The sequence below is a fragment of the Giraffa tippelskirchi genome, chromosome 1 (assembly GCF_054371585.1).
Source record: "Giraffa tippelskirchi isolate mGirTip1 chromosome 1, T2T-mGirTip1v1.2.pri, whole genome shotgun sequence".
Lineage (NCBI taxonomy): Eukaryota > Metazoa > Chordata > Mammalia > Artiodactyla > Giraffidae > Giraffa > Giraffa tippelskirchi.
Genome location: NC_137275.1, coordinates 214,004,716 through 214,024,419, shown reverse-complemented (window position 1 = coordinate 214,024,419; position 19,704 = coordinate 214,004,716). Strand labels below are relative to the sequence as shown.

General features: G+C 45.2%; 1 protein-coding gene across 26 annotated transcripts in view; it reads right to left on the bottom strand.

Moving 5' to 3' along the window:
• Positions 1 to 19,704, bottom strand: part of PALM2AKAP2 (PALM2 and AKAP2 fusion) — a 473,479-nt gene that overhangs the window by 241,459 nt on the left and 212,316 nt on the right. For 6 of the 26 annotated variants that reach the window (XM_081526517.1, XM_081526363.1, XM_081526438.1 and 3 more), the window contains exon 1: positions 9,913 to 9,973. The exons of 12 other annotated variants lie outside the window; for them this stretch is intronic. The gene's annotated coding sequence lies outside the window, so the exon portion shown is untranslated. Of the gene's footprint in view, positions 1 to 3,403; positions 3,527 to 9,912; positions 9,974 to 19,704 lie in introns of those variants that run through there. 8 more of the 26 variants (XM_081526395.1, XM_081526506.1, XM_081526371.1 and 5 more) reach the window with 2 other exon arrangements.

Genomic DNA, 19,704 nt, shown 5'->3' with positions numbered 1-19,704 from the left:
GCTTGGTCCCTAAGGGCTTCCCAGCTCACAGCCACCAGAGAGCACTTGACTGCCTACCTGTGGATTTTTCCTGGAGGGAGAAATAAACATCTTGTGTAAGCCACTATGACTGTGGGTCTTTGTTACTTGCATCCACATTTAATCCTAAGTGATGCAGTTTACCACACATTGTTGAAGTTTGAATGAATGCTTATAGAAGTATGCTGAGGATGTGGGGCCATAGCTAATCACAGCCCAGACCCTCATTAATGTCTCAGCAGCAAAAGAGGGGGAAAAAGTGAACAATCACGAGGCTTGCAATCCGTTCCTGCTAATCAACTCTTATAAGATGGGGCTTGCTTAGGGCTGTGCTTCACTCCACCCAACATCCTGCCCCATCCAAAGCCTCAGCGGGGAAGTTCCCACTCTTTGCGCAACAACAATCATCCAAGCCTTAGCATCTCTGGTATGCTGGGGCTGCGATGTTTGTGTCAGTCCAATGCTCACAGCTTCTGCCAGCTGGATCATACCAGAAATAGCCAGGACTGGCCTGTCCACACATTTGAAAGACTGCCCCAGAATAAAGCCTTGCAGTATAGTGAGCTAGTCACCCCTACACATGAGACTGGACAACACAGAGCTTACCTATGATCCTGGAGTTCTGCTTACAGAGTGGGATCAGAAGACATATTATATAGGCGGTCCAGAAGTGAGTGACGTGACAGATGCTAAGGTGGTGGGCATTGCTAATTTCACCTGCCCAGGATCCCTTCCCCTTTCCTTTGGGGAAGACCATGCAGCTCCTCCACTGGGAAACAGTCTCTCTGGAGTACCTTGTGGATTTGGTGAAACTATTAATCAAAGGGTCCCACATCCCTGGCCAAGGAGTAGGTCAACTGGACTCTTGTTAGAAATCTGTATCTTGGGAGGAGTAACCCAAGAATGGGTAATAATGGTGGGGGCAAGATAATCATTCCTACAGCAGGTTCTGAAGACTGCCCTGTTAGTTCTTGCTGCCTGGACCCTCAGTTCTACCTGGGACCCGATTTTGTAACCCCTCCATCCTAAGAATATTTAGCTCTATCTATCTAACCATCCATCCATCTATTTATTCATCTATCTATCTATCATCCATCCATCTATCTGTCTGTCCATCCATCCTTCCACCTATCTGTCTATCTATCTTAAGAGCTTTCTGTTTCCATATTCCAGGTAGGACACTGGGCAGAATACTGTCTCCATTCACACAACTAGATGCTACAGAATTCATTTTCCATATTTCAGGATAACAGTGCACTTGTTTCTATGGCACTCCCCAAATATTTTTTATTTGTGACTCAATTTGCAAGGAGACAGTTTCCTTTTATTTAGATGAGTATATCTGGAATCACCACAGACCATTTGGTATTTTACTGTGAAAGAGGTTAATGACCTTTAGATAAACAGAGGATTTCCACTTCTCCTTGTGAAAGAACAGGACCTTCCTTGACTGCAAGGTGTCAGTGGAAACTCAAGCTCGTTTCATTTTTTCCCCCTTCGTCATCATGGAGACAGAAATATGGCCGAGAAGAGAATGGTGCCTTTAAGAATTCCTGAAGTGTAGCTCATATCCTTTCCCTTGCTGAAAAGTGGATGGTTCCCCATCATCTCCTTCCCGAATCTGGTCGACCTTCTTAGGCTGGAAGGTCACACCCTCCATGTCTGCTCTCCCCCCTACCCAGCCTTACACATTCCCATGTCCCAGCCAGAACAGAGAGCATGCTGCTCTGTGAAAAAGCCTGGACTTTCCTCTCCCAACTCTATCTACTGGAAAAACATCTGATGGTCAAAGCTCAAACTGTTGCCTTAGTAATGTTTTTCTTCAACCCACTCATCCTAACGTGTTCACTCCTTCCCAGTCCCCATCATGGCATCCTTAGAGAGCTAAGAGCATCCTTAGCCCTCTAAGATACCTGGTGTACCTCACCTGGTATTGGGGCATTAAAAAATGTGTCCATCCTCCCCAACCCTACCTGTACCACCCTCTCCTGAGTACAGGCTTACTGAGAAATAGGACATTATTTTATGATTTTATTACTGTACAATATATTCTTTTTTTCCCCTTATATTCTATTCTGTATACATAGAGGCCCAATAAATGTTTGTTGAGTGAATGAAAAGCAAAGCAAGAACACATTTTAAAGGATTCTATAGTGACACTAACTTGGAGATGGTGCTATTCAGTATAATTTTTAAACTCTCAGCTTGGTTTTGCTACTTTCACCACTCCCTCAAATGTATTAGAATTTGTATATTCATTGAAAAAAACCAATACTGGATTGCTTTCTATTTTTATCTGAGTGAACTGCTGGGACATATTACCACTTTTCATTATTGATGTTGGTACAATCAAATTTAATCCCAAGTAAATATGAATGAAAATTTCTCTGTCAGTTTTTCTCAGCCTCTGGAAACCAGCCTATTCTTTTCTTGTATATTTAGCTCATCTGAAATCACATGGCTCATCCTGTCAGAATCTATGCAAGCTGATTTCTGCTGCAGAAAATCATTTCCAAGCAGGCACTGAGCCTTGATGTCTTGGGTGTGATTCTCGTGTGAGTCTGTTTCATCAGAAATAAAGAGTTTTGATTACATGAAAATGAGATGATCTCCTTCCAAAGCAATACATTTCTCAGTAACTTAAACCCTATCTTCCCAAGAAATAACTTTCTCTGTAGGAAGAGAAAAAAATATCTCATCCAGCCTTTCACCTCCAGCCTCTGAATCAGGGACCCTCCCGGTGAAGGTCAATGACTCCATCTGTGTACTTGACCTTGTGCAAATGCCTCTGGGTTGGCTCTTTATCAAAGACCCCTTCTCTGCTGTAGCTTCAACTTATCTCCAGGATGCCTCCTTCCCATTAGTCCCTTCAGAACAAATTCTCTCACACCAGAAATAGGTGAACTTCTCTTGACCCTGAGTCCTGTTCCTATTACTGCTGAATATCTCTTCCAGATTTCCCCAATAGCACTTGCCTGCCTCTTGCTGCCTCAACCTCCTCACACCCCAGTCACCCCTCAACCCACTCCACTGCCTGGGCACCTGCCATGCTGCTGAATCTGGTCTTGTTAAAGTCCATGACATCCTAACTGCCACATCTAATGGACACCCTTCAGTGTGAATCTACTGACTTCTTCCTTTTATAAAACCCTGAGGGCCACTCCCCTCCCCTTCAGAAGCTGAGATACCACATCCTCAATACAGGTGCCTCTTCTACTTCTTCACTAAATGTTCACTTGGCTGGATATTTTATCCTTGGCTAATCACGTCCACCCTCGAGTTTTAATTTCCACCTAAACACTGACTTATATCTACCCAACCGACACCCTCAGCCTCTCTCCTAACTCCAGCCTCTACATAAAAATTGCATTTTCAGTGTCTCTACCTGGATGGCCCATAAGTATCTCAAATCCAACATATGTGAGACCAAATTTATCCTCTTCATAGAGCTGTTCCTCCATCTGGCCTTCTTCAGTTCCACTGCCGGTACCACCATGAATCCATCCTACTTAAGATGGAAACCTGGATGTTATCTTGTGTTTTTGTTTAATTTTTCAAAAAATTGTTATTGACGTGTAGTTAATTTACAATGTTGTACTAATTTCTGCTGTACAGCAGAGTGACTCAGTTATACATATATATATCCTTTTTCATACTCTTTTTCATATCTATTTCATATTCTTTACATCACAGGATACTTTTCATCACAGGATACTGAATATAGTTCCTTGTGTCCCTGTACTAGTCAATAGGACCGTGTTGTTTATCTATCTCATATACAGTAGTTTGCAACTGCTAACCCCAAACTCCCAATCCACCCCTCCTCTACCTTCCCTCTCCTTTGGCAACACAAGTCTGTCCTCTATGTGATATTATGGTATGGTATGATACCTCATGGTATGATATTACCACGACCTCTGACTTGCCCCTCTTTGGTAAACACCACACACATATATTAGCCACTAAGTTCTGCCAGTGTGTTCCCTGGGTTATCACTACTTATTAATCAGCTTAGGTACTTTCTCTTTTCTGAAGTCTTCCCTGACACCTTTCCCATGCTTGCTTGCTGCCATATCTTACAGACATATTTCCATCACCAGTCATATGCCATTGTATTTGAATCACTTTCTTATGCATCTGGAGTTCCATCCCCAACTCCCATTTGCAAACTCTTGAGGATAACAACCATCTCTCCTTTATCTTTCCTTGAATATGGCTTCTAGCATCAGGCTAGCTTGGGTCTAATAAGAAACCTGGCTTAGTGAAAGTTCTCAAGATATATTGGCTCTATAAATGAATGCATGAATTGTTTCTCAGTTGGAAGTAGTTTCAAGACAGACCCTTTGGCTCCACTCCTTCAGTCAAAAATGATTCTTAAAAAAATTAAAAATAATGGCAACTATGGATTTGGTACAAAGAACTGATTAAAAAAGAAAACTTGTCTTATTCGCTTTCTCTGATATGACACAGAAGGTAGCTGCTGTGATTTCTAGACTTTTCACTCTTCACCAAATATCTCAAATAAACAATTTCACCTGACTCCATGTATATGTGTGTGTGTGTCTGCATGTAACATACTGTTCTTATTTACTCTGGGGCTCACCTAAATAAAACCTCCTGTGGAGGAGAAACAGATGTGCAGAAATTGGGCCAAAAAGAGGGACCATCTCTGTACTTACTTCATTTCCCCCTGTGATTCTCTTTGAATTCACTCCTTCAAGCAGGAAGCATATGGGCTTTCATCTCTGACTGTGAAAATTGTTTACATGGCACAGTCCTCTCTTCTGAATCCCCATTTATTCATTGTTTGTGCCTAAATCCAGCACTCTGTGATAGTTCTCCTGCTGAGTGAGAGTTTCTCATCAGCCTCTGTGTGTGTGTGTGTGTGTGTGTGTGTGCATCCACATGGCCTCAGCCAAAGCTTTTATAAATGCCCACTCTGGGGGGTAATCAACACATTTCTTCCTGTTGTCCTATACAGGAGGTTACTCTGGGGAGGCCGAGAGCACTTTCAAGATACTTGAGTTAGTACATTAATGAGTCATCCATGGAAAAACACTACTTAATGTTCAAGAGGAGTAGTAGTTACATAGCTAACATTAGGTGAGCATTTACCATGGGCCAGACAATGAACTACCTGGTTTGTAAGCATTATTCAACTCTTTGCAATCTGCATAGTAACTACTACTATAATCCACACTTGACAGGTGACAGACCAGAGGTTGAGAAAGGATCACGAACTTGTGGTCAGCCACCAATAGAAGGCAGAGCTAGAGTCCAAACCCAGGGCTGCCCCCTGTTGGAGCCTAGGATTTTTTTTCTTTTTTAAAAAATTGAAGCATAATTGATTTACTAGACTGTGTTAGTTTCAAGTGAATTAGCAAAGCAATTCAGATACATGTGTCTGTGTGTGTGCCCATACTCAGTCAGTCTTGTCTGACTCTCTGCAGCTCCAGGGATTGTAGCCCGCCAGGATCCTCTGCCCACGGGATTTTCCAGGCAAGAATACTGGAGCAGGTTGCCACTTCCTACTCCAGGGGATCTTCCCAACCCGGGGGTCGAACCTGTGTCTGTTGTGTCTCCTGCATTGGCAGGCAGATTCTTTACCACTAGAGTCACCTGGGAAGCCCTATATATTAATACATGTATATACGCTTTTTTTTTTTTTCAATTCTTTTCCATTATGGTTATTATATTGTGGAGCCTAGGATACTAACTGTTGTCCTGTGCTTCCTCCCAAAAGCAAATGAAACCATCCCTACCCCCAAAGATTTTTGGTTTCCTCCTTTTGCTAGAATTTTCTTTTCCAACAACTTGATCAAAGAGAGCTGTCCTGGTTGAGGCATGAGCTGAGGGGGAGCCCCTCCACCTCCTCTCACCGAATCCTTGCCTGGGGTGGCCTTTCCATAGAGCAGAATGCAGTTTGGCAATCACTGTGCTGTGAGAGTGGAAACAGCAGCTGGGGTCTCACTACACCCCCTCGTGGTGCCTGCAATGCGCTGTACACAGCAGGTGCTCAATCACTGCCTCCTGCAGGAACATGGTTCTGAGAGGGGGCATGACCACCTGTGGCCACTGACAGCTTGAGCTTCCATGAGCCGCCAACAGGGCACCCAAGGACAACAGTGCCTCTGGCCTTTGAGCCCTAGAGGGAGAACAATCTCCATCTGGAAGGCACAGGTGTCCCCACAACTGCGCCCAGAGAGGAGACTCCAAAGGAGACTGCCCTGGGATGTCGTGGCAGGACCTGGGAGGTGGGGGGGTGGGGTGGGGTGAGCTGCTAAACCCAAACGGATCTTCCTAAAGGGATCTTTCTCTTAGGCTTTGTTTTTTTTCCAATCATGTTTTCCATGCTTGACATTGCCAGGTGACAGTTCCTCCTCCGTGGCGAAATTTGTCATCCCACTGGGATAATTCCAAAGTTATTCTAAGAGTTCCTGCTCAGAACAAATCAAGCCAATCAGGAAGCTCCTCCATTTGGGCTGTGCCCGGCTGATTGTTTCCCACTTGGACACTTCCTGCCATTGTTCGCTGGCCTGTTCTCAGAGGCGCAACCACGGGGCCCTGCCCCTTCCTCCCTGGAGTCCAGGGCCACACTGGTAGCTTTGGGTCGAGGTATATATGAGGCTCAGAGATCAGGTACTTGGCTGGGAGAAAGATGTCTAAAGAGGGGCAGTTTCTGGTCCAGGTAGTATTAGGAGGACACCACAGTGTGCGGATCTCTCTGCCTTACCGAGGAAGGCTGAACTAGACTGGGTCTTTCATTGACTGCTTCAAGCATGTGTTGAGCTAGTACAGTGGTAGCTTCCCAGTCTCTACTTTTGAGAAGTTTATCATCTGATGGAGAAGGCAGGTGTATAAACATTGACCAAATAGCTCTTTGTCGAGCTCTAAGGGGGCCTGGCCAGGGCTTGTTGGGGATACAAAGAAGACAGCTTGACTAATCCTGCTTAAGGAGCAGGCGGGGCAGGATTCCAGGAGTTTGGGACATTTCAGTAGAATCTAGAAGGACGAGGAAAAAAATGATCAAGGCAGAGAGGTCTTTAGAATGATGGGCCAAGGGGACAGCATGGACACAGATGCTCTGAGGCAGAAACGGGCAGGGAGATGTAAGCATCTCTGTAGGACTAGACTCTTCCGAGTGTGCTCATGATGGGGAGCCAGTGATGGGGAGAGGAGAGTTCAGATGCGACGGCTCTTGAATGCCAGACCCGGGAGTTTAGATTCGGTCCTAAAGGCAACAGGAAACCATTTTCTTATTGGTCTGTTTCAAGGGAGTGATCCTATCAGCCGTGTTCCAGAAAGACCATATCGGCAGCTGTGTGAAGAACAAAGTGGATAGAGGGGACAGAATGAAAACAGCAAGATCAACTAGGATTTATCCAGGCAAGAGATGAGAAGGCTGTGCTTGGCGTGGACTGTTATGGGAAGCAAAAAAGAGTTCCATTGACTGATACCGAGGCTATAATGACACTGAGGATGCCTTAAGTCAACCTTTCTGCATGGGTGTGGCCCCACAGGCTGGGCTGAAAAAAAAAAAAAAGAGCAACATTCAACTGTGAAACTATGAGCCAAAGTGGTTAAGGAAGCCTAGGGCCTAGAGCCTACGAGGGGTTAGCAAGACCCTTGGATTTTCCTTCTTGCCCACCTCCCTCTCTGGCACTTTCCTGCAACTGCCTGATTGTTAGAGGTACTAGTGAAAGTGAAAGTTGCTCAGTCACGTCCGACTCTTTGCGACCCCATGGACTATACAGTCCATGCAATTCTCTAGGCCAGAATACTAGAGTGGGTAGCCTTTCCCTTCTCCAGGAAATCTTCCCAACCCAAGGATAAAACACAGGTCTCCCACATTGCAGGCAGATTTTCTACCAGCTGAACTACAGGGCAAGCAAGGGAGGGACATCTTCTTGGGATAAGGGAGGCAACAGAGCGGCAGCCATCTGTACCCCCTTTGATGGTCCACGGTAAAGTGACAGCCAAGGCATGAGTTTGAACCCCATGTCTTGAGGCCCTAATTAAAAGTGTCCCAAGGACTGAAATGGTCTCAAATCAATGAGTTCTACACGGAAAACCAGCCCTGGACCTGCTGAGCTGCATACTGCCCTCCCGCCCACTGTCCAGCAGCCAGAAAGAGCTTGGAGTTACAGACTAATAATCATCACAACTTCTGGGCAAATGCTGAGGCTCCCCTCTCCCCTACAGTGGACAGGCCGAGTCAACACCAACCACCAAGTCCTCCTGGAGTATCCTGTAGGGGCTGTCAGCACATCATGGCCCTGCACTACTGGTGTTTCCTTGGCACATTCACAGAGTCCTTCTAGCATATCCCCGGTATTTTTCCATCTTACACCTACAATAGAGACATTTTGTCTTTATGTATGTATACCTATGGGCTTCTCGGGTAGCTCAGCTGGTAAACAATCTGCCTGCAATGCGGGAGACTTGAGTTTGATCCCTGGGTTGGGAAGATCCCCTGAAGAAGGGCATGGCAACCCACTCCAGTATTCTCGCCTGGAGAATCCCCATGGACAGAGGAGCCTGGTGGGCTACAGTCCATGGGATTACAGAGTTGGACACGACTGAGTGACTAAGCACAGTGTGTAGACCTATGGCTGATTCATGTTGATGTATGGCAGAAATCATCACAATATCGTCAAGTAATTATCCTCCAGTTAAAAATAAAATTAAAAAAAAAAAAATTCCAGGGAGAAGGCCCAGTGGGGGCCCCTTTCCAGTGGTATATCTGGTTTTGAGAAGCAGCTACATCCCCTGTGGTCCTGGCTCACAATGCCCCCTGGTGGTCTGGAGGCTGGGCAGATAGAGAATGGCCTTGGTGGATGAACTCAGCTGGCCTAAGCTCTAGGAAACCCTGCTTAAGGTAGCTGAGTGGACCCATATCCCACACAGGCATTGCAGAAGGTAAAGAAAGCCACATACACCATATTTATTACAGGATTCTGGGACAAAAATGTTCAGAACTAAAATAAACATAAATATTTTCTCTGATGAAAATTATTTCTCTATTGGAATAAAGTTATTCCAATAGACCTATCAGCCCTGATTCTGTTTTACAACAGCTAGTATCTTGAGACGTCAAAGGAGAAGGATGTGTATTTCTGAGCTTTCAAATCCCCAAAGCGAACAGGATTTTTCTTATACCAAGAGTCTGTCAATGAGAACTTCCAGATACAAAATGAGTCACATGCAGGGATCAGAGTCTGGGTCACAGAGCCAAAATAGCGAAGCTCTTAGAAGCAAGACTTGCATCAAGTCCAAAGAAGAAGAACGCCTTTTAAAGCTGATGCGGAGACGGGTTCTAATTGAAGCCTTCTGTCAAAGGGACGATCTGATTTGCCACTTGAAATGGAAACTCAGAAACAGTACTTTGTGCTCCAAAATAATAATTAAAAAAAAAACCCTGCCTCATCTTGGTGGTTTGGCTTGTATAGAACTGGCATGGGCCATCTCTCTGTTCAGGCTGGGGTCCCACCCCTGGAGTTGTCCTGCCACAGTCTATTATTTCTGGATCCTGAGGCTAAGCCAGAATCACCTGCTGAAAGCACAGGAAATCTCACTCAACATTCAGCTAAGAGAGAGCTCAGGGTAGACCAGATTTGGTGATGAAACAGTACAGGCACGTCAGTGTGGGAGCTCTCACACAGCGGCAAGGAATGCTTCTTGTGTGAATGAGGGAAGGGTCATAGGCTTCACATATGAGAGTTCTAATATTCCCACAAAACCCCAAATTGTCCCCCCAAATGATAGCAGCAGACATATGTGTAAGGTTTTACAAGTTACAAAGTCCTCTCACAGCAGTTAGGAACTGTTCTGTTCCTATGATACATACAAGAAAGTTGAGACAAAGGAAAAATAGAGAAATCAGAATTCAAATACCTCTCATGCCACCACCTGATTTCTGTGAAGCCTCTCCTGATTGTCTGGACCAGTGGGATGCAGGAGAATGCACCATGCAGTCACTCAGTTGTGTCCAACTCTTTGTGACCCCATGGACTGTAGCCATGGAATTCTCTAGGCAAGAATACTGGAGTGGGTTGCCATGCCCTTCTCCAGGATTTTCTCAACCTAGGGACTGAACCCAGGTCTCCCACACTGCAGGCAGATTCTTTGCCATCTGAGTCTCCAAGGAAGCTCAGAAAGTACCGTAAAGGAGTCCAGATCAGGAGGAGTTGGATTAGTCTGTCATTTACTGGCTAAAACAATGGGGAATCTCCTACATTTCTTAGTCTCCATTTCCTCGTCTATCAGACGGTTATAATGATGTATAGTGGAAAGTGTGAAAGCCGCTCAATTGTGTCCGACTCTTTGTGACCCATGGAATTCTTGAGGCCATAATACTGGAGTGGGTAGCCAGCTGTTCCCTTCTCCAGGGGATCTTTCCAACCCAGGGATTGAACTCAGGTCTCCTACATTGCAGGTGGATTCTTTACCAGCTGAGCCACAAGGGAAGCCCATAATGATGTATATGGAAGAGCTATTTCTAAGCTCTGAAGATTAAATGAGTTAATGTTTAAAACATCTTAGAACATTGCCTGCCATTGAGTAAGTATTATTTAATTTGTGTTCTTACTTTCTCCTCTGGTGTCTTAAAAAAACCTGAATTTAAAAACGTTTTTGTTAAACACCACATGCGCTACTTTACAAGACAGACCAAAATATACTATTTTAATGGAATAAATTCAGCGCAGCCTCTGAATCATGATTTGTGGTCCATAGTATTCAAGAATACCTATGGGTATTCTTTGCATTAAACCAAATTTCCAGAGAATGTGAATAAACCCATCATTTGAATGCTAAAAGGAAAATTAAAGACTTGATGATTGTGTTAGAATTTGTGTGTGTGTGTGTGTACATGTTTTTAAAAATCTGGAAAATCTAACTCAAGTTCTCCATGTAGGAGAGGCTTGTACGCACATGGGGCGCCGTCTAGTGGCGGGTAAAGTCATATCCCACCAACTGAGGTAGTGTTGTCTGTTGCTCAGTCGCTAAGTCGTGTCCGACTCTGCGACCCCATGGACTGCAGCACACCAGCCTTCCCTGTCCTTCACTGTCTCCCGGAGTTTGCACAGATTCATGTCCATTGAGCCAGTGATGCTATCTAGCCATCTCATCCACTACCGCCCTCATCTCCTTTTGCCTTCAAACCTTCCCAGCATCAGGGTCTTTTCCAATGAGTCGGTTCTTTGCATCACAACTAACTCAAGGTCTAAATGTAGGAGAGGCTTATACGCACATGGGGCGCCATCTAGTGGCGGGTAAAGTCATATTCCACTAACTGAGGAGTGTGTTTGGGAATTTCTATCTGGGACGAAATTGCTGTTGTGTACTTGAGAACAGAAAGCTCAGCATATCAACATTAAAATGTCCATTACTCTCAATGCTTTGTTCCTTTGCTCTCCAAGGAACAGTGTGCTTGCCCCTACTGATGTGTGCAGAAGTCTCCAGCCAAACCCAGTGAACCTAACTTGTTAGCTGCTCTATAACAGGGAGAAACACTGGCTAAGAAAATCCTGAGGTTCCAGCCTTTAGGAGGCAGTGGCTGGGAGTCTTTGAATCATCTCATTTTTACAGGAGTCACGTCATATAAGACATCATCAGTGGGCTTCGGTAGGTATCCTCAAAGGCCAGTGACAAACAAACTAAACAGTGACCCTGTGATCCAATATAGCCAGCCCTTCCCCAAACCCATGTCCTCCCTACCCTGAAGGCCTGGCACTGCATTGACATGGACCCTGAGGCCCCTGGCTCTTCCCACTTCTGGAAAGCAGTGGCAAGCCCCTGCAGGGTGCTCTCCCACAGAGTCCCCACCCTGAGGCTGAGGCTGGCTCAGCACATTCTCCAGCACGTGGGAGTCCTTAGCCCTTTGCTCAAGGAGCAGCTCTCATCTGTACATCTGATAACTCAGCACCCAGAGCCAGGAGTGACACCTGGCCCATGAGGTCAAGCACAAGAAGAGGTTCATGAAGCCTATGAAATTCCAAATGCAAAAGCCATTGTCATCTTAGGAACCCCAGCACCCATCCTAAGGACTTGCACAAAGGAGCTCCTGGGTATCCACGGCATTGAGTGCAGGCTTGCACCCCTGTGCACACCTTCTCCCCACTGTTCTCTCATCTGGACCAGGGTAAGAGTTTAGCTGGGATCCCCCTGGACAGGGAGTCCCTCCCATAGTGAATTGGTCACCTTGGATCTCCAAGTCAGCCAGAGCCAGTGGCACAGTACATGTACAGTACAGTACATGTATGATGAGGCAGTAAAGGTAAAATGAGGAGATGGCTCGATTGACCTTATAATGAAAGAACGCTACTGTTCCACTCACATCCCTCCCATTAATGCTCTGCTACTGGCTAGGGGGAAACAAGATCCACAGGACAAGCTCTTTACTGTAAGAGGAGAAAGACAAAAGGACACTAACAGGAGCTGGGACCCGTGATGTGCTAGGCATAGACTAGACACTTCACGTACATTAACTAAGTGAAGCCTCACAGAAGCCAAAGGAGATACCTATTATTGATCCCTGCTTTGCTGCTAAGTCGCTTCAGTCGTGTCCGACTCTGTGGGACCCCACAGACAGCAGCCCACCAGGCTCCGCCATCCCTGGGACTCTCCAGGCAAGAATACTGGAGTGGGTTGCCATGGGTTAAGCAGCTTGCCCAAAGTCCCATGCCATAAACCAAGTGCAGAGCTGAGGCTCAGACCAAGGTCAGTCAATGCCAAAGAACACACTCTTTTCACCGCACCTTGTAATAATCCCTACTCAGTCATTCATACGGGAAGAGGAACCCCTAATATATGGGAGAACTCTAGGCTCAAGATATTGCTGAGATCAACAGTAATAATAATAATAAAGAAGAGAAGGAGGGGGTGGGGAAGGGGGAGGGAGATAGGGATAGGGGGAATGAGGAGGAAGACAATGACAGTGACTATGAAGATAGCACTGAGCAGGTCTAGAATTGGTTCCAAGGTTGCAAGTGGTCGTTAATGGTGCACTAGCGCCTCTCCAGAGCCTTGGGCCACCTCTGCTTGATGCTCAAGCATTAGGATCTTGAGGTTAGTGAGTGACCTGTTTTATCTGCCTTCTGGTGCCCTGGTCCATCTTCTGTTGGTAGGTTGTCTTCCTCGATCTTACCAATTCAACATAAACTAGTCGCCTGCCCAGCTGGTTCCCAGTCTACCCTTGACTTCTCTGTCTCGGTCTTTAACTGCAGCAGTGAACCAGCGTCCCAGTTTCATTCTGGGTTTATTACAACTCCCCTGCTCTGAAACAGTTAATCACGCTCCATGGGCTCAAGGATAAATTCCAAAGGGTCAGTATTCAAAGCCCTGTAGGATCTGGTTCCAACCTGTCATTCTAGTCTTTTCTCCAGAGCTGCTACTATAGTCAGGCCCGTGGTTCTCTTGTCTTCAAAGAGATGGCAGATCCCGTGCAGAAGAAAGACCTCATGCTAGCCACGCCTGGACCACCGCTCCTGATAAAGAGGGTGACTCCATGAGAACAGCAATGGGCTGGTTCCTGTCCTCACTGTGTCCACACTCCCCTCCCCACTCCAGGCAGAGACAACATACTAGAGATAGTAACAACCTCCCAGTGGAGCCAGGCCCCCTCAGCTGTTTACAACAGGTGGCTGGGCTGTGACAAGCCAAGTGAGTTTGGTCAGTACGGAGCGTCCATGACAACCAGCTGACACTGCCAGTGAAGCTCCCTTCCAACACCCACATGGCCGGTGTCCTCGTGATTGCATCATCCAGTAAATCAAGTCCAGCTCCAGATCTGGGATCCAATGTGGGGCTAAAAGGGGCCAAGGCTTCACTGAGGTCAAGGAAGGGCCCCCACTTCCCTGTCTGGCTACACGTGATGCTGTGCATGTGCATTTGCTCCCTCTGAGTGACAGCCATTCAGCTCAGGTCCTTCGTGGTTCATTTCCTACAAGGTTGGGATTTCCTTCCAATGACTTGAGGCATATTAAACGTGTTTATTTTTTATTTTTTAGAAATAGAACCAGCACTTATTTAAAAGATTCAGGTATTCAGAGTTCTGAGTTGGGACCATACTGTGCTGTCTGAAGCCAAGGTTAACTCTCTTGGTGGTAAGAAGTACTTCTTGGAAGGGGACCTCCTAAGATCAAATGATGGGAATCATGAGCAACAGAAACAAAAGTGCAGAAGGTTCAGGAGATCTCTGAAAACTCACAGTTAAAGAACCTTGAAGAGTGGTCTTCCATTATAATTGAGTGGACTATAGGTCTCTTAAGGGCAGCAACTGTACCATTTTCCTATCTCTAACCTAGCTGCTTGGTCTCTATCATAAGCATTTTAATAAATCTTTATTGAATTAATGAAGCCATTTTAGAAAGATTGATATCATCCATATCCCATCAGGGTAAAAGCCCAAAATTATAAGGCCCTCAATGATGATTCCTTTCTGGGAACTTCTACTCACTAGATAACAAATATGACATCTCCCAGAACCTGTCATATGTATATTCCACCCATGGGATGCCTAGACTGTTAGATCCTAAGAGCAGGGGAGAAGACTATGGCCTGTTTTGTATAATTCCAACATCTTGCCCACTGCTATGCATGACTCTCAGTGAATATCTATTTGATAATATAGTTCCAAATGAATATTATGCCAACCCTTCAGAGCAATGAGTACTAAGCATGGCCACTTGCTCATGACAGTACTTGTCTACACTTCTAGATAAATAAAAGCCAGGCCAAGAAAACAATCTCCTCCCCTTACTTCATGTCATGATGAAATGTCAACCAAAGTAATGGAGACAAAAGCACCAAACTCAATAGAAAATGCTCATCAGAGAGAAATTTCACAAACATTTATGCTTAGGGCAACCATGGGGGTGTTACCTGTCTTCTTTCATTCTGTTCTTCCTCCTTCCAGTAAATGTATATGAAAGCCCTTTGTGCCGAGCCGAGGATCTGGCAGCACAAAAGTGAACACTCTCTTAGCCTGCAGGAAGCTGAGGCTGGAGGAAGGGAGAGAGAGAAAATGGCTTCATATGTGCTATAATAGGGTAAGTTCTAGGCTAACAATGCTTCTGGTGGACATCAAACCAGTGTTCAGGGCTTAGTGAAAGTAAGTATCTTAACTCAGGCCTGAAGAATCCGTAGGAATTAGCCAAGTGAAGAGTAGCTGAAGGGTGTTCCTGGAAGAACATGAAGAACATAACATGGAGAAAGAACGTGACCCAGAGAGAGCATGGTCTCGGCAGGAAACTGCAGAAAGTGACTGGCGGGGGTGGCCATTGTTTGGAGAAGAAGGAAGTAATGATGACTCAAGGCTGGAGAAGTAAGCAGAGGTCATATCACAAATATGAAGGAGTTTGGACTTTATCTTCCGGTCCAAAGGGAGCGGGGGAAGGTTTTTAAGCTGGAGAGGGACATCACCAGAAATTCTGAAAGCTGTTTTGGTGGCTGGATAGTTTGGGTTAGAAGTCTACAATACTAGCGAGAAGGAGACTGGGTAAGAGGCTGTTAAAGCAATCCGCAGGAAAGGTAATGATGGTCCAGACTAGTGTCATGGCAGTGGGGATGGAAAAGAGTGGAAGGACTCTAGAAATGACTGCAATATAAAATTAATGACTAGACATGGGGTTGAGAAGAGGAGCGGAATCGAGGATGATTCCCTGGGCTTAGACTTAGGCATCTGGGTACACAGTGGTACTGTGCAATAAAATTAAGAACAAAAGACAGGAAGCAAATTAGAGAAAGTAATAAGCTCAATTTCTGACATGTTGAGGTTTAGGTGTCTAGGTGAAATCCAAATGGAGATGTCTAGAAGAAGGTTGGTCAAATGCACAACTCTGGAGAAAAAATTGGGATGAAAGAATATTTGTATGTCAGAAGTCATGCGAACAGATGACACTGCTTATAGAGAATAAGAGAAGATGAGCACCCAGATAAGAACCTCCAAGAACCAACATCTGAAGGATGGACAGAGGAAGAGGAGACAGGAAATCAAAGATATTGTCATACCTAGTAAGCCAAGGAGGGAGGATGGTTCAAGAAATAGGGAGCATTCAGGGGTCTCACCCAATGTTTTATAGTCAATTAAGGTGGAGATCAGTCCTGGGTGTTCAATGGAAGGACTGATGTTGAAGCTGAAACTCCAATACTTTGGCCACCTCATGCGAAGAGTTGACTCACTGGAAAAGACCCTAATGCTGGGAAGGATTGGGGGCAGGAGGAGAAGGGGACGACAGAGGATGAGATGGTTGGATGGCATCACTGACTTGATGGACATGGGTTTGGGTAAACTCCGGGAGTTGGTGATGGACAGGGAGGCCTGGTGTGCTGCGATTCATGGGGTCGCAAAGAGTTGGACACGACTGAGCGACTGAACTGAACTGAAGGTGAAGATTAAAAACTCTCCCTTGCACTGAGCCACTGTGGATGTGGCAAGTGCAGGGTCAGAGGACACACAGGACAGCAAATGGGAGATGAGGAGGTGGAGATGCTGAGCATGGTCGATGCCCCAAGAAGCATGGGGCTGAACGGGAGGAGAGAGAGGACAGTTAGTGAAGGTGGGGTATGGAGTCAGTGGAGTCTGTCTGAGGATGGGGAGACTGTTTGACAATGAACGGCTGTTCCAAAGTCAGCTATGCATTCTTAGAATCTTCACAAGTGGTGCCTTGTTTTTAATCAAGATTCCTAAGTTTTACTTTCTCGATTGACTTTTAAAAGGTGCAATCATTCAACAAGCAATGTTGAGCATGTTCTAATAAAGGAAACACCTGCCAGCGCTTATGAATGTGAACATAAACTCATCCAGGCAACAGACATTTCTAACATATATAAAAGCAGAACCTATATAACCCTATATGCGAGACAGAATAAGAGACACAGATGCATAGAACAGTCTTATGGACTCTGAGGGAGAAGGTGAGGGTGGGACATTCTGAGAGAATAGCATTGAAACATGTATATTAGCATATGTGAAACAGAACACCATTCCAGGTTCGATGCATGAGACGAATGCTCAGGGCTGGGGCAATGGGATGACCCAGAGGGATGGGATGGGGAGGGAGGTGGGAGGGGGGTTCAGGATGGGGAACACATGTAAACCCATGGCTGATTCATGTCAATGTATGGCAAAAACCACTACAATATTGTAAAGTAATTAGCCCCCAACTAAAATAAATAAATTTATTAAAAAAAAAAAAAAAAAGCAGAACCATGAACTCAGCACTCTGCACAATGGCTTCAAATGGCTGTGAAAGACACCGAGGTCTGTTTCCTCATCCACAAAACATTATGGTGAGAGAGAATGGGAGAGTATGTGCATGTGTATGTGCAGGGGCAGAGTACATTATACTTGACGTTACTGGGAGCTTGACCTTGATGTTGCTATGACCTGGGGCAAGTGTGAACAGTATAACTGTTGCAGATGAAGTAGGGTACCACTGCTCTTGTGCCCTTTTGTTCTAATTATTTTTTTTAAAAAAAGGTATATCCAGTATTAATTCTCTTCAAAGAATAGAGACAACCACTAATATATTTCAAAGGAGACTTCAGTAAATTATTTTTTGCCCTACTAAATAATAAATCTTTCTGGTTTGCTAATGTGATTAACTAACAATTAATTTTAATGCAAATTCCCATACTCTAAGGATTAAAGAACATCTCATCTAAACAGTAAGTGGGCATACTGTCTTACTGAATGAGCTGGTAGCAAACACCGTGGAATTTCAAAGAGAGGAGGTGAGCAGCACAAGGAACACAGGGCATTTCTAAAACAGTGATGTGGATTCATTCCCAAAGCCCTTCCCAAAGAAAAACCAACAACGTTGTATCTATACTTACTATACTGAACAGAGTGAATATGATTTGGAAGAGAATTCAGGACTAAATTAGACTCCCTTCTAATAAATGGACAATGAAAGAACTTGGTCTGAGAATCATTCCATTCACTTGAAGCAAACCTTAGACTTTGGGTCATGGTTAAAAAAAAAAAAAAAATAGCAGCTATCATCCTTGTCAGACACTATTTTGAGGACTTAACTGCATGTGTTAACTCATATCATACTCTGAACAATGCTCAGAGTCTATATACTCTGAGTATTTCCATTTTGCAGATGAGAAAATTGACAGAAAGATAAGGTAAGCAGTCCAAGGCCATGAGAAGTACTGAAGTGAGGATTCAAGCTGAGTGAGAATGCTTACTCTTAACTTTTAACCTTCCATAGACGATGAAGGGTTGGCCCTAGAAATCTCTGCTAAAAAGTCAAGGGGTAAATATTTAAAATTGTGGAAAATCCACATTTCCAGCTACTGGAATTCTCTGTGTAGCCTGGGATTCACATCCAAAGATACAAAATGAACTTGGGATTAATTGCTAAATGAAGCAAAAGATGGCTGGAGAAAATTCCAGGTAGGACATGTGAAAGCCAGTGAGATTACATCATCTAAAGAGAAGCCCAAGGAGCATCTTAATAATGTTCTTTATCACAGCTGCATCAGACTCCACTAGACACAGGACACACTGGGAACCTAAGTGCCACCATCCCCGGGACATGAGGATGCCCCCTTCTGACTCTCCCCCAGGAGGACCATGGCCCAGGGATGGCTTCCTCCCTGCCTGGCTCCATTAACACTGTCAAGGCCACGACAGTGCTGGCCAAAGGAACAGTCGCTCGACTATAGAATCTCCCTTCCTTCTTTAAAGACAGGAGACACAGGCATCACTCTGAAATGGTGTAAGTGTAGTCCTACCTGAAGGCAGGGGCTGAACATGCCAGCTGCCAAATGTCTCTTCCAGATGATTTTTTAACCAGGCAGAGAGTCTTACTGATGATTTCCCAGGCCAATGATGATCTCTCTGGGCCTCCTCTTGAAGCCCAACCAAAATTCTTAAGATGTCCGCAGGGAGAGCAAATTTTATTTTTATTCCTATTTACAGATTCACCCAGGACATTAACTGATTTTCTCAAGATGACAAACACCAAGACATCTGTGTGGCTAATGTTCACATGTCAGTGTCTTACGGTCCGTCCTCTGCTTCATAGAGCAGACCCCAGCAGCAGCACATTACCCTATATGGAAGGCCTGAGATGCCCCCAAGTTCTATTTATAAAACAGCTGCTCCCAAGAAAACCATATCATCGCTCTGGGGCATTAATCTGGAATTCGGGATTCCTTATCAGGGGCTGCTATTTTCTTTAGCATTTGCTATGGGCAAAGATGGTAGCCCTGGAAGAGCACCAGGAACCTGGGTTTAGTTGCAGGAGGATCACTGGCTGGCTGAGGCATTCTGAGAGTCCCAGGGTCTGTCCTGGCTTCAGGCATGGAGGGGTGCTCAGTCTAAAGACTCTTCAAGGTTTTTTCTAGATCTAAAGATAAACTGGTGTATCCTATGGGAAAGGGATAGTTAGGGAGTTTGGGATGGACAGGTACAGTTCAGTTCAGGTCAGTCGCTCAGTCGTGTCCGACTCTTTGCGACCCCATGAACCGCAGCATGCCAGGCCTCCCTGTCCATCACCAACTCTCCAAGTCCACCCAAACCCATGTCCATTGAGTCGGTGATGCCATCCATCCATCTCATCCTCTGTTGTCCCCTTCTTCTCCTGCCCTCAATCTTTCCCAGCATCAGGGTCTTTTCCAATGAGTCATCTCTTTGCATCAGGTGGCCAAAGTATTGGAGTTCCAGCTTCA